The 16,358-nt window shown below is 36.9% G+C and overlaps 1 pseudogene; it reads left to right on the top strand.

The window, feature by feature from the left end:
- The first annotated feature begins 8,868 nt into the window (after nucleotides 1–8,868).
- LOC110595413 lies at nucleotides 8,869–9,359 on the top strand (annotated as a pseudogene).
- Nucleotides 9,360–16,358: the final 6,999 nt, after the last annotated feature.

Raw genomic sequence — 16,358 nt, 5'->3', positions numbered from 1 at the left:
CATGCTTACATTAAGGTCACAGGTGCACAATTTCAATACAAATCGTTCAAAGTGTTTTCCATAATGTTCAATGAATCATTCATATTATACTCTTTGTTCTAAACCCTGATTAATACAAAAAACTTTTCTAAGTTAACTCTAGGTTTACTGACTCCTAATATTTTTAACGATTAATACTATCAACTTAACACTATACTATAACCTATAAGTTTACTTAAATGACTTAGCTGTTAGTTATACTATTAACCTATTATGATTTAATGTAATGCCTTATAACTCAGTTAAAACTTATTCTTAAACTACCAAACTTTACTATAATTCATATGAGTTTCATAAGTCTAAACTTTAATTTTTATATGATCTAGTGATTGGACTTTAATACTATGCTATATCTTATTAAGCTAATACCTTATCGTTAATTCTTTTATAAATCGTATAGTATCTATTATATTTGAGTAATGTAGCAAAAGGAAACAAAAGAGCAAGCATAAATTTATGCAACTATGAGTGTATGTGTATATATTTTATCCTAACAAGTCTACTCTAAAAATCAAATAGTAGCTGTCACACTCTTGAACAAGGAAATGCATGGCCGCCATATCGGCGGCTGTGGGCTGAAGCAGACAGAGTTTCGGTAATTAATGAAACAAAAGAAAATGTTCTGCCTCGCTAGGGGCAGGGCGACAAAACTATCATGGTAATTTAGTTTCTAATCTTAGCCCTAGGGGAAACAGCTTTCCAAAGCTGACTAACCAGTATACCAGGAAACAGAAATTAAAAAGTATCTAGAAAGAAGTAAAACTTAGAAAGACAGAGAAAAATAATTCTGCTATGCACTTTCCATCAGGTGTATTGAGATTTACTTATAAGTTGTACTGCCATGTATGCATGCACACTGGTCACTAATCTCACGCCAATATTATAGGTATAACTGATATCCTATGTCAGAGGCGATCTTCCAGATGGGACTTTACAGGTCTCAGTCATGTAGCTATAGATGTTGGCTCCCAATACCTGGGTTTTTATTGGTCTATTCAATGTATCAATGTCTTCTTGTTTCGACCTGGGGAAGTTGTGTGATGTCAGAAAGTTCTCCATTTCATTTAGGTTATCAAGCTTGTTTTCATATAGGTGTACATAGTGATCTCTGATCATCTTTTGCATTTCTTAAGGGTCAGTTGTGATTTGGTCTTTTGTATTTCTGATTGTATTTATTTGGGTTTTTTCTCTCTTTTTCTTGGTTATTCTGGCTAGGGGCCCATCAATCTTGTTAATTCTTTCAAAAAACCAGCTTTTTGTTTTGTTGATGTTTTCTATGATATTTTTGTCTTCTATGTCCTGTATTTGGGCTCTTATTATGGTGATTTGGATTCATCTGTTAAAGTTGGGGTTTGGGTGGTCTTCTCTTTCCAGCTCCCTTAGATGATTTGTTAGCTCTCCACTTGTGATCTTTTCATTTTCTTGATGTGTACTCATAGAGATATAGATTCCCCTTTTAGAAGTGCTTTCATGGCATTCCAGAGTTTTTGGAAAGATGTTTCATCATTTTCATTTGTTTCCAGGAATCTTTTCATTTCTGCTTTTATTTCAGTGTTGACCCAGTAGTTGTTCAGCATCATGCTGTTTAGTGTCCATGTCTTTGTGGGCTTTGGGGAAATTTTGTTGGTGTTGATATTTCTTTTTATTCCACTGTGGTCTGAGAAGGTGCATAGCAATATTTCAATTCTATGGAATTTGTTTATACTTAATTTATGGCCAAGGATGTGACTGATCTTGAAGTACATTCCTAGTGGTGATGAGTAGAATGTAAATCCTGTGGTTGTTTAGTGGAATAATCTGTGGATATCTATTAAGTTCATTTGGTTGAGTGTCAAGTTTAGATTCTGGATATCCTTATTGATTTTTTGCCTTGATGATCTATCTAGGGCTGTTAGTGGTATATTCAAGTTCCCTGTTATAATAGTGTTAGAGTCAATGTCTTTTTTTATTTACTTAGTTGCTTTATAAATGTTGGTGCTCCTGTGTTTGGTGCATCTATGCTTAGGATGGATATTTCTTGTTGATGGATTGTACCTTTTTTCATTATGTATTGTTCTTTTGTGTCTTTTTAATTTTTATAGCTTAAAGGCTGTTTTGTCTGATATTAAGATCATGACTTCTGCTTTTTTTTTTTAGATCCATTTGCCTGGAAACTCGTTTTCCATCGTTTAACTTTGAGTCTGTGTGCATCCCTTGTGATGAGATGAGTTTCCTGACTGCAGCAAAAAATTGGGTCATGGTTTCTTATCCAGTTTGCCATTCTGCATCTTTTCAGTGGTGTATTTAGTCCATTCACATTCAGGCTGATTATTGAAATGTGATTATTTATCCCGGTCATGAGGTTCTTATAAAGGTTTGTGTTTGCTTGTTTTCTTTTGACTTTGGGGTTGATGTATGTGTGTGTGTGTTTTCAAGTTTCTTGTTGTGCTGTATTCTCTGTTGATTCTGTACTCTGCTGTTCTCTTGGAAAGTGTGTGGTCATTCTTTTTTTCTTTCTTCTGTGCTTAATACCTTTTTAGGTGTCTCCTGTAAAGCTGGTCTGGAAGCTGCATAATCTCTAAAGGATTGAATGTGTGGGAAGGATTTTAATTCTCCATCACTGATGAAGTTGAGCTTGGCTTGGTAGGAAATTCTTGATTGAAATTGTTTATCTTTGAGGACTTTGAATATTGGACTCCAGTCCTCTCTTGCTTGCAGTGTTTCTGCTGATAGGTCTGCTGCTATTCTGATTGGTTTTCTTCAGTAGATAGTCTGACCTTTCTCTCTTGCTGCTTTAGAATTTTTTATTTTGTGCCTACTTTGCATAGATGAATTACTATATGTCTAGGGGTTGGTCTTCTCATTTGATGTCTTGTGGGGGTTCTCTGTATCTCTTGTGTTTGACTGTTTGCATCTCTGGTGAGACAGGGAAAGTTTTCTTGGATTATCTCCTGGAATACTTGTTTTAAATTGTTCTCCATTTCCCTTTCTTCTTCTGGGATACCCATCAGGTATAAGTTCGACCTCTTGATATAATCACACATCTCTTGTAGGCTTTGTTCTTTCTTTCTTGGTCTTCTTTCTTTTTTTTTTTTTTTTTAACAGATTGGGTAAATTCCATGTTCTGGTCTTCAAGTTCTGAGATTCTTTCTTCAGCTAGACTAATTCTGCTTTCCATGCTTGTCATCCTGTTATTTATGTCCTGGATGAAATTTTTTATTGCCAAAATCTCTGTTACACGTTCTTTCAGTGGTTATATCTTGTCTTTCTTGAGTCTCATTCACTCTTTCCATCCATTCCCTAATCTCCATCATATTGTGGGGCCAGTCGTTGATGACTTCCATCATTTGGTCTCCAAGTTCTGATTTTTCAAGAGTTTCTCTTTGTTACACTTCAAATTGCCTGTTATCTTCTTTTGGTTTTTCCTCATTTGTGACAGATCTCTTGTTCTGCTATTCAGTGTCAGTGGGAGAGATTTTCCCTTCTGATATTTGCTCAACCCTCTATTCTTCCCTGATCCAGGCTCTGGATTTGTTCTGTTTTGAAATAGGACTGTGAGTGGGAAGCTTTGCTGTCTCTTATAGTTTTGAAAGTCGAATGAGGTAGGGGATGGGGTGCTAGGATTCAGAAACTACTTGAAAATTACAATGTTCACTGATTGTGGTATGGGTTCCCTGATACCCACTCCCTACCACCACTCTATAGGACAATGCAATGGGTAGATGTGTGTACCCCTTGAGTCCAAGATACAGTGACAACAATGAAGAGAACAGAGAAAAATAGAATGAAATAAGATGAACAAGAATGTTTTAAAAAGAAAGAGAAAGAAAAAACACGAACAATGAAAGCAGAAACCAACACAAAAAACAATTGAACACACACAGATGCACACACACACCCCAAAACAAACTGGAATAATAATAAAGTGAAACAAAACAAACAACAAAAAATCAAGAAAACTACACACACACACACACACACACACACACACACACACACACACCTAGCACAAAGTGAATGGAGAAGAAAAACTGAAAGACCAGGGAAAAAAAGGAAATCAGATTGAACCCTCACATATATATTGACACACACCTTAAACTAAAAAAATCAAAACAGAAGAACAAAAGAGAAAAAATAAACCAAAAACAACAATATTGAAAGATGAACACTCAATCATTCACATACACACATAAAGAAAAACAACAAGCAAAAGAAGAAACAGAAAAAGAAAAGAAAAAAATGGAGGGGTGCTGATCAAACCCTCACATACACATTCATGCACAAAGCAAATATATTTTAAAAGTAGATGAACTAACAAACAAACAGGCAAAAAAAATTTTTTTTTAATCTTTTTTAAAGCCCTACTTTCTTGTGGTAGACTCTGTAATTGTCCCCTCTAGTCTGGTCTCTCCTGCAGGGTTTCCACCTCTTTCACTCTCTCCCAGTGTCTGAAGCAGGGAAGGAGGAGGGGCAGCGGAGGTGTGTGGGGCTGTAGTCCTCCCCTCCCACTCTCATATGATCAGGGAGAGCTCCTCCAGTGGGGAGGTGCAGGATTGTCTCTTCCCCAGGTATGTACTTGCAGGGGGTACCCCAGCCAGGCCTATCCTGGAATGGAGTTCTCCTATTGCGACTGATGTCCAGGTTCCACCTGGGTTTGTCCCTCTTAGTCATGGCGCAGCTGTGTGGTTCTGACGTTCAGAGGATTGCTGGGGAGGAGGGGGTTTGGGTCAACCACTGATCTCTTTGGTGTTCTTCCTCATCCTTTTCTGTCCACATCCTTTGTCCCACAGCTGTATCAGTGTTGGGGGTTGGGCGCCTGGGACTCAGTACTCGTCAGGTCCCTCCGAAGTTGGTACTTTAAGGATATTACCTCTGGGTCATGACCAATTCCTGAGTAGTTGATCCACCAGTCACAGAGATTGGGTCTGTTGCTCCATAGTGAGCAAGTCAGAGCACTTTCCTTCCCCACCTTCAGGTGGCATGGTGCCTTTCTTGTTCTCTCCAGTAAGACTCTGCCTTTGGGCTCCCTCCACAGCCCTTCTTGCCAGTGTCCAGCCAGGTGTTGAAATGGTGAGGAAAAGCCTGGAGGCAGCAGTCTCTCCTGCTGCAGTGGTGAGGCAGAGCCTGGAACGGTAGTCTCTTCCCACAGCTTCTTCACAGGAAAACTTTTGTCCATTTAAAAAAAATGTCACTTGGCATCTACGAACTAGAAAGAAACAGGGACCAAGTAGAGATGTGGCAGCACCAGTTGTTGCACCAGGGCTCTGGCCACTTGTTCATGAGCCCCCACTTAGTCAGTCTCTCCCAACATTTTCTTCCCAGGAAGGGTTTTGTTGATTTTTTTTAAAATGGTGCTTAGCTCCTGCATCCCAGGAATCTCTAGGGTTCAAGTCCAGTTGCTGCGGCACCAACCACTGCACCAGGAGAGCCCTGGCCGCTAGCTCCCTAGCCCTCACTCAGTCAATCACTCACACATCTGCTCACTCACCAGCACATACACAAAATTTTCCATATAACTCACTCACACTGGGACTTGAATATTCTGACACTGGTTAAGCTGCCATCTTCCCAATAATTACTAAATTTTTAATGAAACCACTTTTTTTATATTTATACCATTTTCCTCAATCTCTAATCAACAAAGAACTCTAACATATGGTTCAGAGAATGAACTGAAATATGAGACAATTCTAAAGATAACACCATGCTATAATCCAAATTCTAAGTGACAAATACTGTGATATATTCCAAATAACTTCTCCCTTCTGTATTTTGTATTCCTTAAAACAATTTCTCTTCCAGCGGATGCCTTACCACATCATGGAACAATCTCATGTTCCTGTCCCTTTGCCATAAAGTTTAGTCAGTATTCTCCAGAGAGACAGAACCAATATGAGAGAAAGACAGACAGAGAGAGAGAGAGAGAGAGAGAGAGAGAGAGAGAGATGAAAGGGGATTTATTAGGGGAATTGACTCATAAGATTATAAAGACTAAGTCCCATTACAGGACCCTTGGCAAGGTGGAGAACCAGGTAAGGCAGTGGCATGACTCAGTCCAAGGCCTAAGGTCTCAGGACCAAGAAAGTCAATGGCATAACTCTCAGTTTTAGACCTTCAGCCTGAGAGCCAGGACAGAGGGACTAGTGCAAGTCCTGGAGTTAAAAGGCCAGAGAACCTGGAGTTAGGATGGAAGAATGAAGGCATCCTGGTTCCAGGAGAGAAGAAAGGAATGAGATTTCCCTTCTTCCATCTTCCTGCTCCACCTGGGCCCCCGCCGATTGGTTGTGCCTGCCTACTTTGAAGGTGGATCTTCTCCAATTGCCCACTTGGTCCTCTAACTCACATTGCAATCTCATCCTGAAACACACTCACAGATATAACTAGAAACAATGCATCCCTCATTCCAGTCAAGTTCACATTCAAAATTAACCATCACATCATGTTTAGGAAAACATAACTAATAAGGTATGAATTCCAGTGATGGATAAACTTAAGTCCAAAGTTAAGACTGCACAAAGATCGATGATAGATTGGATAGGTAGATAGATAGATAGATAGATAGATAGATAGATAGATAGATAGATAGATAGATAGATAGATAGATAACTGATAGATAGACAGACAGGGATAGAAATTCTGAAAAATCAATAGATTAAACATAATTCCCATAAGAAACTGGGTAAATAGACCCAGCACATCAATAGGACAGGAGTTTTGGTTGCAAAGAATAAAAAACTAGTATTAAATAAATAACATAGAAATGAGACAGACATAGAATAGATTCACAGAATTACAAGATAACCTTCAGAACCAGCCTTAACGTGCATTCAGAGATACAAGTAAGGCTGGGAAGCAGCAACTCCTACCAAAGTTATGCTGCAGGAGCAGTCTTGCTGGAGTATCTCTCCAGCACAGCTGCTTCTGAATATGACTGCTGACAAGCGCAACCACCAATACCATTGAAAACACCATTGTGAGAGAATTCAAATTTGTGACATTTGCTCAATACTCTAAGATGGGACATTTGATTGACCAAGCCAAGGTCCCATATGCTATAAGTTCCTAACTGCCAAGTCAGTAAATGTCCAGCCTCCTGTAGCTTTCTTAGTAGAAGATGGAACACTACTTCCCACTATGACTTACATACCCAAAAAAGAAAAGAGGCACTGAGCAACCAACAATAAGATAAATGTCTGTTGAGAGACAATTCAACATGGATCTCACAATTTTGTACATCTTACAAGTAAAGTCCTGACTATATTTTCCTATAAACTATTTTTGAATATTTTTTATCAAAGAAGTTTAGAAGAGAAACAGTGTCTCTCTCTCTAGACCAAAAGGCAGGCATATTTACTGCCAATTTTAAATGATCCAAGTTCACCAAGATCAGGGTTTCTCTCCTACAATACAAAACACTAAGTATGCAGGTAGCTTTCTGACTCTCGTATCATCACTTTGTGAAAATTGGGGCTCAAAACACCATGGCAAGAAATGTTGATAGTACAACTACTGCTACTGCTATGACTCATAACTATCTTTTGTCTCTGACCCAGGAGTCTCATGTCTTCTACCTTCATCCATGAAACTGTAGCAGACTAACCTGCTGTTGTGTAAGCAAGGTAAAATCTCAGACCCTTCAGAGTTTTTGACAGTATCAGCTACACACAATGCCACTCACATTGCCCAAAATGACCTGCAAGGTTTTTCTAGCCTAAATAAAAACATCTCAAAAAATGACAACAGAAACATAAATTATACATAATTCCTAGAAATAAGAAAGCAAATATGAAAATATTTTCCTCGTGTTTTGATACTGACAGTCCTAACAGTTTTCAATGATTTTTCAACAAGCAACCCATCATTATCATCTTTATTTTTCTTCTTTTCTTTTTATTTTAAATATGTGGGGTACAATTCAGGGTTGGGTACACAAATGGTCATTGTACAGTAAAGTTTTGGCCTCACTTTGGTCTCCACATCACCTGGGTTGAGATCAGATACACTTGCTGATGAAATGTTCCCCCACCCCTGCACCAGCTCCCTGCCCTGGCAGTTTCCCACTTTCTTATAGTATTATAATTGTTCAGGATCTGCTTATGAGTGAGAAGATGTGGTATCTATTTTTCAGCTGTCCATAAAATCTTGTCTCATACATATGCTGAATGGAAGTCTCTGCATAATTTGCTGGGTTTTGAGCCATCCTCTTTATTATTAAATCATTGATGTAAAATAATATCTTGACTCAAGTAGATATTGCATCTTGTGTAAATTTCTTGATCATTCCACAACAGATTTTTGTAAGAATGGATTCAGTCAAGACCAATCAATACCTAACATCTTCCATCTTTTCTCCTTACATATATCTCAAGTTTTCTTGGGGTATTACATGAAGATATATGTACTTTTCTTGTTTTATAGTATTAGAATTTTTTCTCAAAATGGTAAGATACTTTTCTACATGATAAAAGGAAACTCAAGTATGGGAAGGGAACAAAGGAAAAATGATGGAGATTCACTAAAGGAAACATGGAATTAAATAAGATTCAAAAGGACAGCTTGAGTTATTCTAAAGTCACATAAATGTAAACAGGTTAAACAATGCTTTTACAGAAAAAATAAGTCACAAAATATTAAATATTAAATTCAAATAAGGAAATTTTTTGTAATTGTAAAAAGCACTATAATTGATGATATCCTGAGAAAATAAACGTATACATTAATAAAATCAACTCAATAAGAATGATCAAATATAAATAAACTTATAACCACAGAAGAAATTTTAAAAGAATCTCTACAAAAACACTGATACCAGGCGCAGGTGCCACAACCTTGAGCCTTTTTACATCAGCCATGGTCAACCCCACTATGTTCTCCGATATCACCAATGAAAGCTAGCTCTCAGGTAGCATCTCCTTCTAGCTGTTTGCAAAGTTCCAAAGACAGAAGAAAACTTTCATGCTTTGAGCACTGTAGAGAAAGGATTCAGTTATAAGGGTCCCTGCTTTCACAGAATTATTCCAGGGTCTATGTGCCACCATGGTGACTTCACACGCCATAATGGCATTGGTGGCAAGTCCATCTGCGGGGAGAAACTTGATGATGAGAACGTCATCCTGAAGTATACTGGTCCTGGCATCTTGTCCATGGCAAATGCTGGACCCAACACAAACATTCCCCAGTTTTTCACCTGCACAATTAAGACTGAATGGTTGGATGACAAGCATGTGGTTTTTGGCAAGGTGAAAGAAGGCAAGAATGTTGTGTAAGCCATGGAAGTTTTGGGGTCCAAGAATGTCAAGACCAGTAAGAAGATCACCATTGCCAACTCTGGACAACTCTAATACATTTGACTTGTTTTATCTTAACTACCAAACCATTCTTTCTGTGACACAGGAGAGCACCCCTCCATCCCATTTGCTCACAAAATCCTACAATATTTGTGTCTCACTGCAATTCTCTGAGTTCCATATTCTCCTTATTCCTTTCCACATCTAGTTGGATTACAGAGAAATAAAAAAGTAAATAACAAAAAAACCCCACTGATACTAAAAAGTATTCCTGCCGAATACTTTTAAAGGTAAAAGGACTAAACCAAATTTTATGCTACCTAAAATATTCCTGGAATAGAAAAGATGAAAAGCAACCCATTTCTTACTATGCAGCTAAAACAAGCTTGAAAATAAAATCAGGAGGCAATTAAGCAAATAGCCAAAAAGCAAAAACAAAAAAGTCATATCAATTTCACATGTAATATAGCTGAACAAATTCTAAATATCTCATAAATATATGCAAGTCAGAAATATTTTATTTAAAATGCCATATATAATGACCAGATAGAGCTTATTATGAGTTTTACGTTAGGATATCTACCAATAAATGTCATACTAATAAGATAAAGAGAAAGCATTGGAAACCTGGATAGATGTTGAAAGTCACTTGGTACAAACTAGATATTTTTAATCTCAGTAGAACAAAAGGATAAAACACTTTTACAGTATATCAGCAGACCCCATTGGCTGTCTACGCATTAGCCTTTCTTTCCTTCTTCTGGAATCATCCTTCCCTTCCTCTGCCCTTTAATGTTTTGCTCCTCACCTAGTAGGAGTCCTCATTGTTCCTTTCCAGGGTAGTAAAATGTGTGAACATTTCTTATTATTCCCTTTAATAAATGTGTACACAAACTGTTTCCTGTCCATTATTGTTTATGCGTAAGAGATGGTTATGTTCTATTTTCTCTATAAATCTGAACTGTGGGAACCAGATTGAAACTTGAGGGAGGAAAAGTATACATTATCCAAAGACATTGGACACTGAGTTAGATGCACTAACTAAATAAGATCTTAAGGTCAGCTCCTGTGAGAAAGTTGTTAACCAGTTTCATGCAGTGACGAGCATTATTTAAAATGTGTTATGAAGAAAAAGGCGTGTGAGTGGCCAAATGGATGGATCAGACAGACTGTCACTTGCCTATTCCACAACAATTTCTACTTTGTAACAGACCCAAGATTTGGTTCAGGTATGTGCTCAATCACTCTAATTAATCATGAATTACCTAATAAAAATTCATTACCTGTTTGAAATGATTGGGTTAGGGCTCGATATGTTATCTCATCCTGATCAATAAGTCTTAAAGGCAAATCTCTTAAGGGTTTCTGGGAAACCTCTGTTAAAATAGAAATATTTATTGCCTTGGATACTGTTATGTGAGGGAGAATGAAGGAAATCTTAGAAAAGCTGGTCTAGAAACCTGGTACCATTGAGTTTCTGAGTCAATCAACTCCAGAATTTCCTACACTGGAGTACTTGTTATGTAAGAGTTATTAATAAAATTATCTATTTCTAAGAAAAAAATAGTCACATAGTTTATTTGCAGTCTGTTGGCTGCAACTGTTTATCCCATCTATTACATGATCAATCATATCTTTGTCAGTCCAATAGTCAATATTGCATGTAACATTTTAACCTTTCCCTTTACACTTAGGGACAGGATAGTAATGCTTACAAATAAAATATGCAAATATTAAATAATCAACATTATCATTATTGCCAGGCAATATCATTATCTCCCTAGAAAAGATGTAAAATACAAGAGAATCAACTAGAAACCTATTAGAATTAATAAATGTGTTCATTAATACATTTCAATAATACAGTATTTTAAAGACAGTACTTTAAAACCAATAACTTTCACGTAAGATAAATGTCATTAGAAAGTATAATAAAAATGACAACAACAAATATAAAGTACATATGTTTAACCTTTGAAAATCTGCAGAGCATTATGAAGAAAACTGCAACATTTTACTGAGAAATATCTAAATAAATGAAAAACCATTCCATGTATCTATATGAGAGGACAATTGGCAGTTGGCAATTAAATTTTTAAAGTTGATTAATTTCCATCAAAATTCCTGTAACTTAAGCATACTCGAGGTAACTGACAACTCTTTAAATTACCTTTTAATAAATAATGCACTTTGAACCAGTTCCTAATTTGTAAGTTTGCCATAAGCAATATCTGTATGCCCTCTGACATTTATAGGTATATTTCTTTCCATATAACTTGTGTGTTACTAAAAATATTTTCAATGAACTCATTGTGCATGAATTAAAACACATTAAAACTACAGTGTGATGTGTGTCTCTAGACATTAAAACTTTGGAGCTAAAAGTGGATATGGATATAATCTACTGTATGTTATGCTTCTGAAAGATCTCAAACTGGCTTACACTAATTTCATGATAATGTATAAAAGTAAGTTTCAAAGTCTTGGGATTAATTCCACAACTTCACACATGTCTTGAAAAATTTAGTTCTCATAATCAATTTTCCATTACTAATGTCTGAAGAAACTTCACAAATGCAATATTGTTCACAATTTCATTACATACACATATGTGGCTTTTATCAATTTTTGACAGTTAAGCTTTTGAACTATGTAAAAAGGGGCTTATACAATAATATGTTAGCATCTATGATAACAGGATGATTACTTCTTAGAAGTTTTAATCAAAATCTTTTTGACTGCATTTAAGAAATATATTATTTTTGTAATTAGTTGTGAGGCTAATTTGGGAGTAAAGGAGAAGCGGAAGGAGCTCTAATATAGAAATAGAAAATGTATTACATTTTGAATTTCCAAGTACAAAAAAACCTGAATATGTATTGTTTTTTCTGATTGCAAAAATAACAACGAACCACGTAAATTCCACTAGCTCACCTTCAATTAGGTTGACTGAACTCTTGAATCTTCCTGCACACTAACATTTCTAATAATGAAAGTACTTGGCTCTGAATATATATTTTGCCTGAGAAATCCTAGCCAAGTTATCAATCTTAGTTTGAGTTCCTCCTAAAGCAGAGACCAGTGCATGGTCTTAGGTGCAGGTGGTTTACTTTAGAGATGACCCCAGGAAGTAGAACTGAAAACATAAGGAAACTGGGATGGTAAAGGGATCAAAACCATTAAAAAAGTTTGCTAAGAAGCTGTCAGTCACTAAAGTGTGAAGTCTCACAATGTCCCAGTAGAGAGATTTGGGACCATTTCCCCACCAACTCTCATCCTCTGTTGGTGGAGAGTTGCCCTCAGCATATGATCTTTGAACTTCCAGGTTGCCCCTTTGGCAGCTGAATGGTTTTTCCAGGTTTCAAGAAAACAGAATAGCGAGGTGCCTACAGCACTGGTGCGGGAGACTGACAAGGAAAGGTAACTGTCCACTCCATGAGTGCTGAAATAAAGAATTAAACAGTTGTGACAATCTGCATTGCAAGTGTCTGCTGTAAAATCCAAATGAAAGTCGATGGAAAAGATAAAAACAAATCATTTAATGAATTTACCTAATAAATAAAAGAATTTTGCTGAACACAGTGGCTCATACGTTTAATCCCAGCACTTTGGGAGGCTGAGGCTAGAGGATGGCTCGAGCCCGGGAGTTTGAAATCAGCTTGGACAATATATCAAGACCTCCTCTCTACAGAAAAATCAGAGAATTAGCTGGACATTAGTAGTCTGCACCTGTAGTCCCAGTTACTCTGGCAGCTGAAGCAGAAGGATCTCCTGAGCCCAGGGGATTAAGGATGTAGTGAGCTGTGATCTTGCCATTACCCTCTAGCCTAGGCAACAAAATGAGACCCTGATCCAATAAAAAAAAATTACATAGTCATTCACTTTACTCCATTAGACCAAGCTGCCCAATCAGGTGTAATAAAAGATGAAGTGTCATTTCTCTGAAATAGTACTCTCAAACACTGTTGTAGTAGAATTCTCAGTGACCAAAAGTCATTACATCCATATCCCCTATTTAAAATACCCCCATTAGGAAAAACAATATGGAAGAAGTTCAAATTGCCTTAAGAATAACTAAACAATTGCTTTCTAGGGTAATCAAATCAAAGCATTTTCAAAATCAAATTAGAAAGGAAGAAAAGTTCAAGTTTCACCAGTGAAAGGCCTATTGCCAGTCAGTTGGCAAAGACAACTATCTGTGCAGCCTTCAGTTACTCTCCCTGGGTTTTATTTACTTTACTATAAATTGGAGTGATTTGACAAAATTATCTCCAAGATTATTCCACCTCTACTATTCTTTGAGCTTATTGGTCAAGCCTCCAAGCTTAACAGCATAAGAGAATGGGCATTATTAAGAAAGACAAAAGTAAAATTTGATGTTGAGAAGGTGAGGGTGGAGTGAGTTATCAGTTAGTGTCAGTTAGAATCAGTTTGTACTGTATACAAACCATTCCAAAACTTACCAGTTTAAAACAACAAACATTTATTACTCATCATGATTTTGTGGCTTGGCTAGATGGTTCTTCTGATCTGAGCCAGCTTTCCTGAGACTGGGTGACCTAGAGAAGAGGTCAGTAAATGATTCCTCTAAAAGACTTTAGGGACTAGAGTCTCTCTTTACAGCTACTCATCTCTGCTGCTATAGTGAAAAAGCAGCCATAGACAATGAATGGCCATGGTGTGTTCCCATAAAACCTTATTTATATAAACAGGTAGTGAGGAGGATTCAGCCCACAGACCATAGTTTGCAAGCCCCTTGTCTAGGGTGGCCTCACATATGTCTAGTTAGTTAGCTCATTATTAGTCAAAGTGCTTCAGTTCTCGTCTACACAGCCTCTTAAGATCCCTCAGGCTAGATGGGTTCTTTCACATGATGTACTTGGGATTCCAGATGTCACAGGATAGCAAGCCCCATTGCACAGCATTTTTCAAGTATATTCTTCTTGTGAAATATTCTCCATTGTCCAAACTAAGTTACATGGTGATGTTCTGAATTAAAGAATCAACAAATCAACTCCATCCCTTGATGGCAGGAATGAGGAAAGTCACAATATAATGTAGTGTGCATACAGGGATAGAAGAAATCTGTAGCCATGTTTATGATATGCCACAGGAAAACCTGCAAAAATATATCTGCAGTGAATCTAAGTTTCTAATTATTTACATTTATCGGACCCTGAGTCTATTATATAAGACTTTGAGATGACATGAAATATACATTAGTTCTCCTAAAAATAATTGTAATGTTGTGATTATTGCAAGTTTTTCCACATAGGAAGAAATATTATCATCTGAGTAATTCCTGAGTTCCTCTGACAATGTAAGCTATAATTTATAAGGTTTGTGTAAATTAGACCATTAAAGGAAATTAATAAAATCTTTCTAAATTAGATATTTTGCCAACCTTTATATGAAAAGAGATGCCTTGACAGCCTACAGCAGTAAGTAAAGAGCACATTTATCACTTGAGATTAAATATACACACTTCATTCCATCATTTTCACTCAGTTTGATATCTGTCCTCCAGGCAATAGAAGCCTGCAAAAATAGAGACAGCAATCACTACAGGAAATGACTGAAGCATTATTTTATAGCAGAAAAGCATCTGAGACCACTGTCTACGAAAATGGAGAAACACCTTTAGAAAGTTAAAGGTGTAAATCCCCTTAAACATTTGGTCAAAAACATAGAAATAAAAGTAAGAATTTTTTTTTTTTTGACTTGGAGTCTCACTCTATCGCCCAGACTGGAGTGCAGTGACCGCTCCCGGCCACCGCAGCCTCGACCTGCAGGGCTCCGGCGATCCTTTCACCTCAGCCTTCCGAGTGGCTGGAACTACAAGCTCGCTACCACTCCCGGTTAATTTTTTTATTTTATTGTAGAGATGAGGTCTCGTCAAATTGCGCAGGCGGGTCTTGAACCCGCGGACTCAGGCAATCCACTCACCTCAGCCTCCCAAAGCACGGGATTACAGGCTGAGCCACCGAGCCCGACTAAAAGTAAGCATATTTAGCAATTTGATTTGGTTTTCAAAATTATATGTGGAATATTATAACATCCCTGGTTGAATACATTCCTAAGACTCATTTATGTTTTTAAATAGTCTTATTTACGTAGAAAAATATTCTACGTATATTCATCTTTCAACAGTAGAAAAGCATAAAGATATCTAAAATATAGAGGCATTTGAAACAAAGTAGAAAGCATCTTCTACACAATAAAGATGCCTTCTGTGTTTGGCATAAATTTATCTGTGTTCGCAAGATTAGCCTCTGAGCAACAAAACTTCCCCTTTCTAACTCCTCACTTTCAGGAGGAGAAAAAGAAATCTTTAAGGCAATCCTTGGAGAGAAGAAACAATCAATATTCTTAAGCATAAAAAGAATAATGTAAATTGTTTTACAGATTATCTTTCGTGAGGGGGAGGTCAGGAAAGGGAATGATCTCGCTGCCTAGAATTGTAGTGGTCCCAGCATCAGCAACACCTGAGAACTGGTTAAATATGCAAATTAACTGGCCCACACCCTACTCAACGAATCATAAACTCCACAGGCGAGGTTAAACAATTTGTGCTTTAAAGAGCTCTTTAGTTGATTTTGATGCATACTAAAGTCTAAGAAACACTATATTAGAAAATGACAGAATATGATTATCACATTAAGAGGAACACTAGAAGTCTATTATGTCTGATCATTTTAAACTACCTGTTTTTGACTATCTTCATAACCCGTTCATTTTTTATTAGATATTCAATTAGGAATTCTTAGTTACAGAAACACAGTTGACTACTAAAAATAAACTTGACTGGCAAATCACCATGTTATGAATGCCCACTCTCATTTCTTATTCAGGATAGTTGGAATTTGTATAGCTAAAGAAGAACTAGAATAAATGAGCAAAGTTAGGACAGGAAAGTGAGATAAAATTCCAGTTTGCTTGTATAATAATGCTTTTAAAAAGGTATGTATTTCCTGCAACCCCATGGAATTAATTTGGATAAGAAGAGTAACAAAAATTTATCATTCTGCCTTTAGAGAATAGAAATCACACAGT

The sequence above is a fragment of the Carlito syrichta genome, unplaced genomic scaffold (assembly GCF_000164805.1).
Source record: "Carlito syrichta isolate Samal-C Ts95f unplaced genomic scaffold, Tarsius_syrichta-2.0.1 Scaffold301781, whole genome shotgun sequence".
Taxonomy (NCBI): Eukaryota; Metazoa; Chordata; class Mammalia; order Primates; family Tarsiidae; genus Carlito; species Carlito syrichta.
Note: the sequence above shows the minus strand (reverse complement) of the source record. Positions and strands in the feature narration are given on the sequence as shown.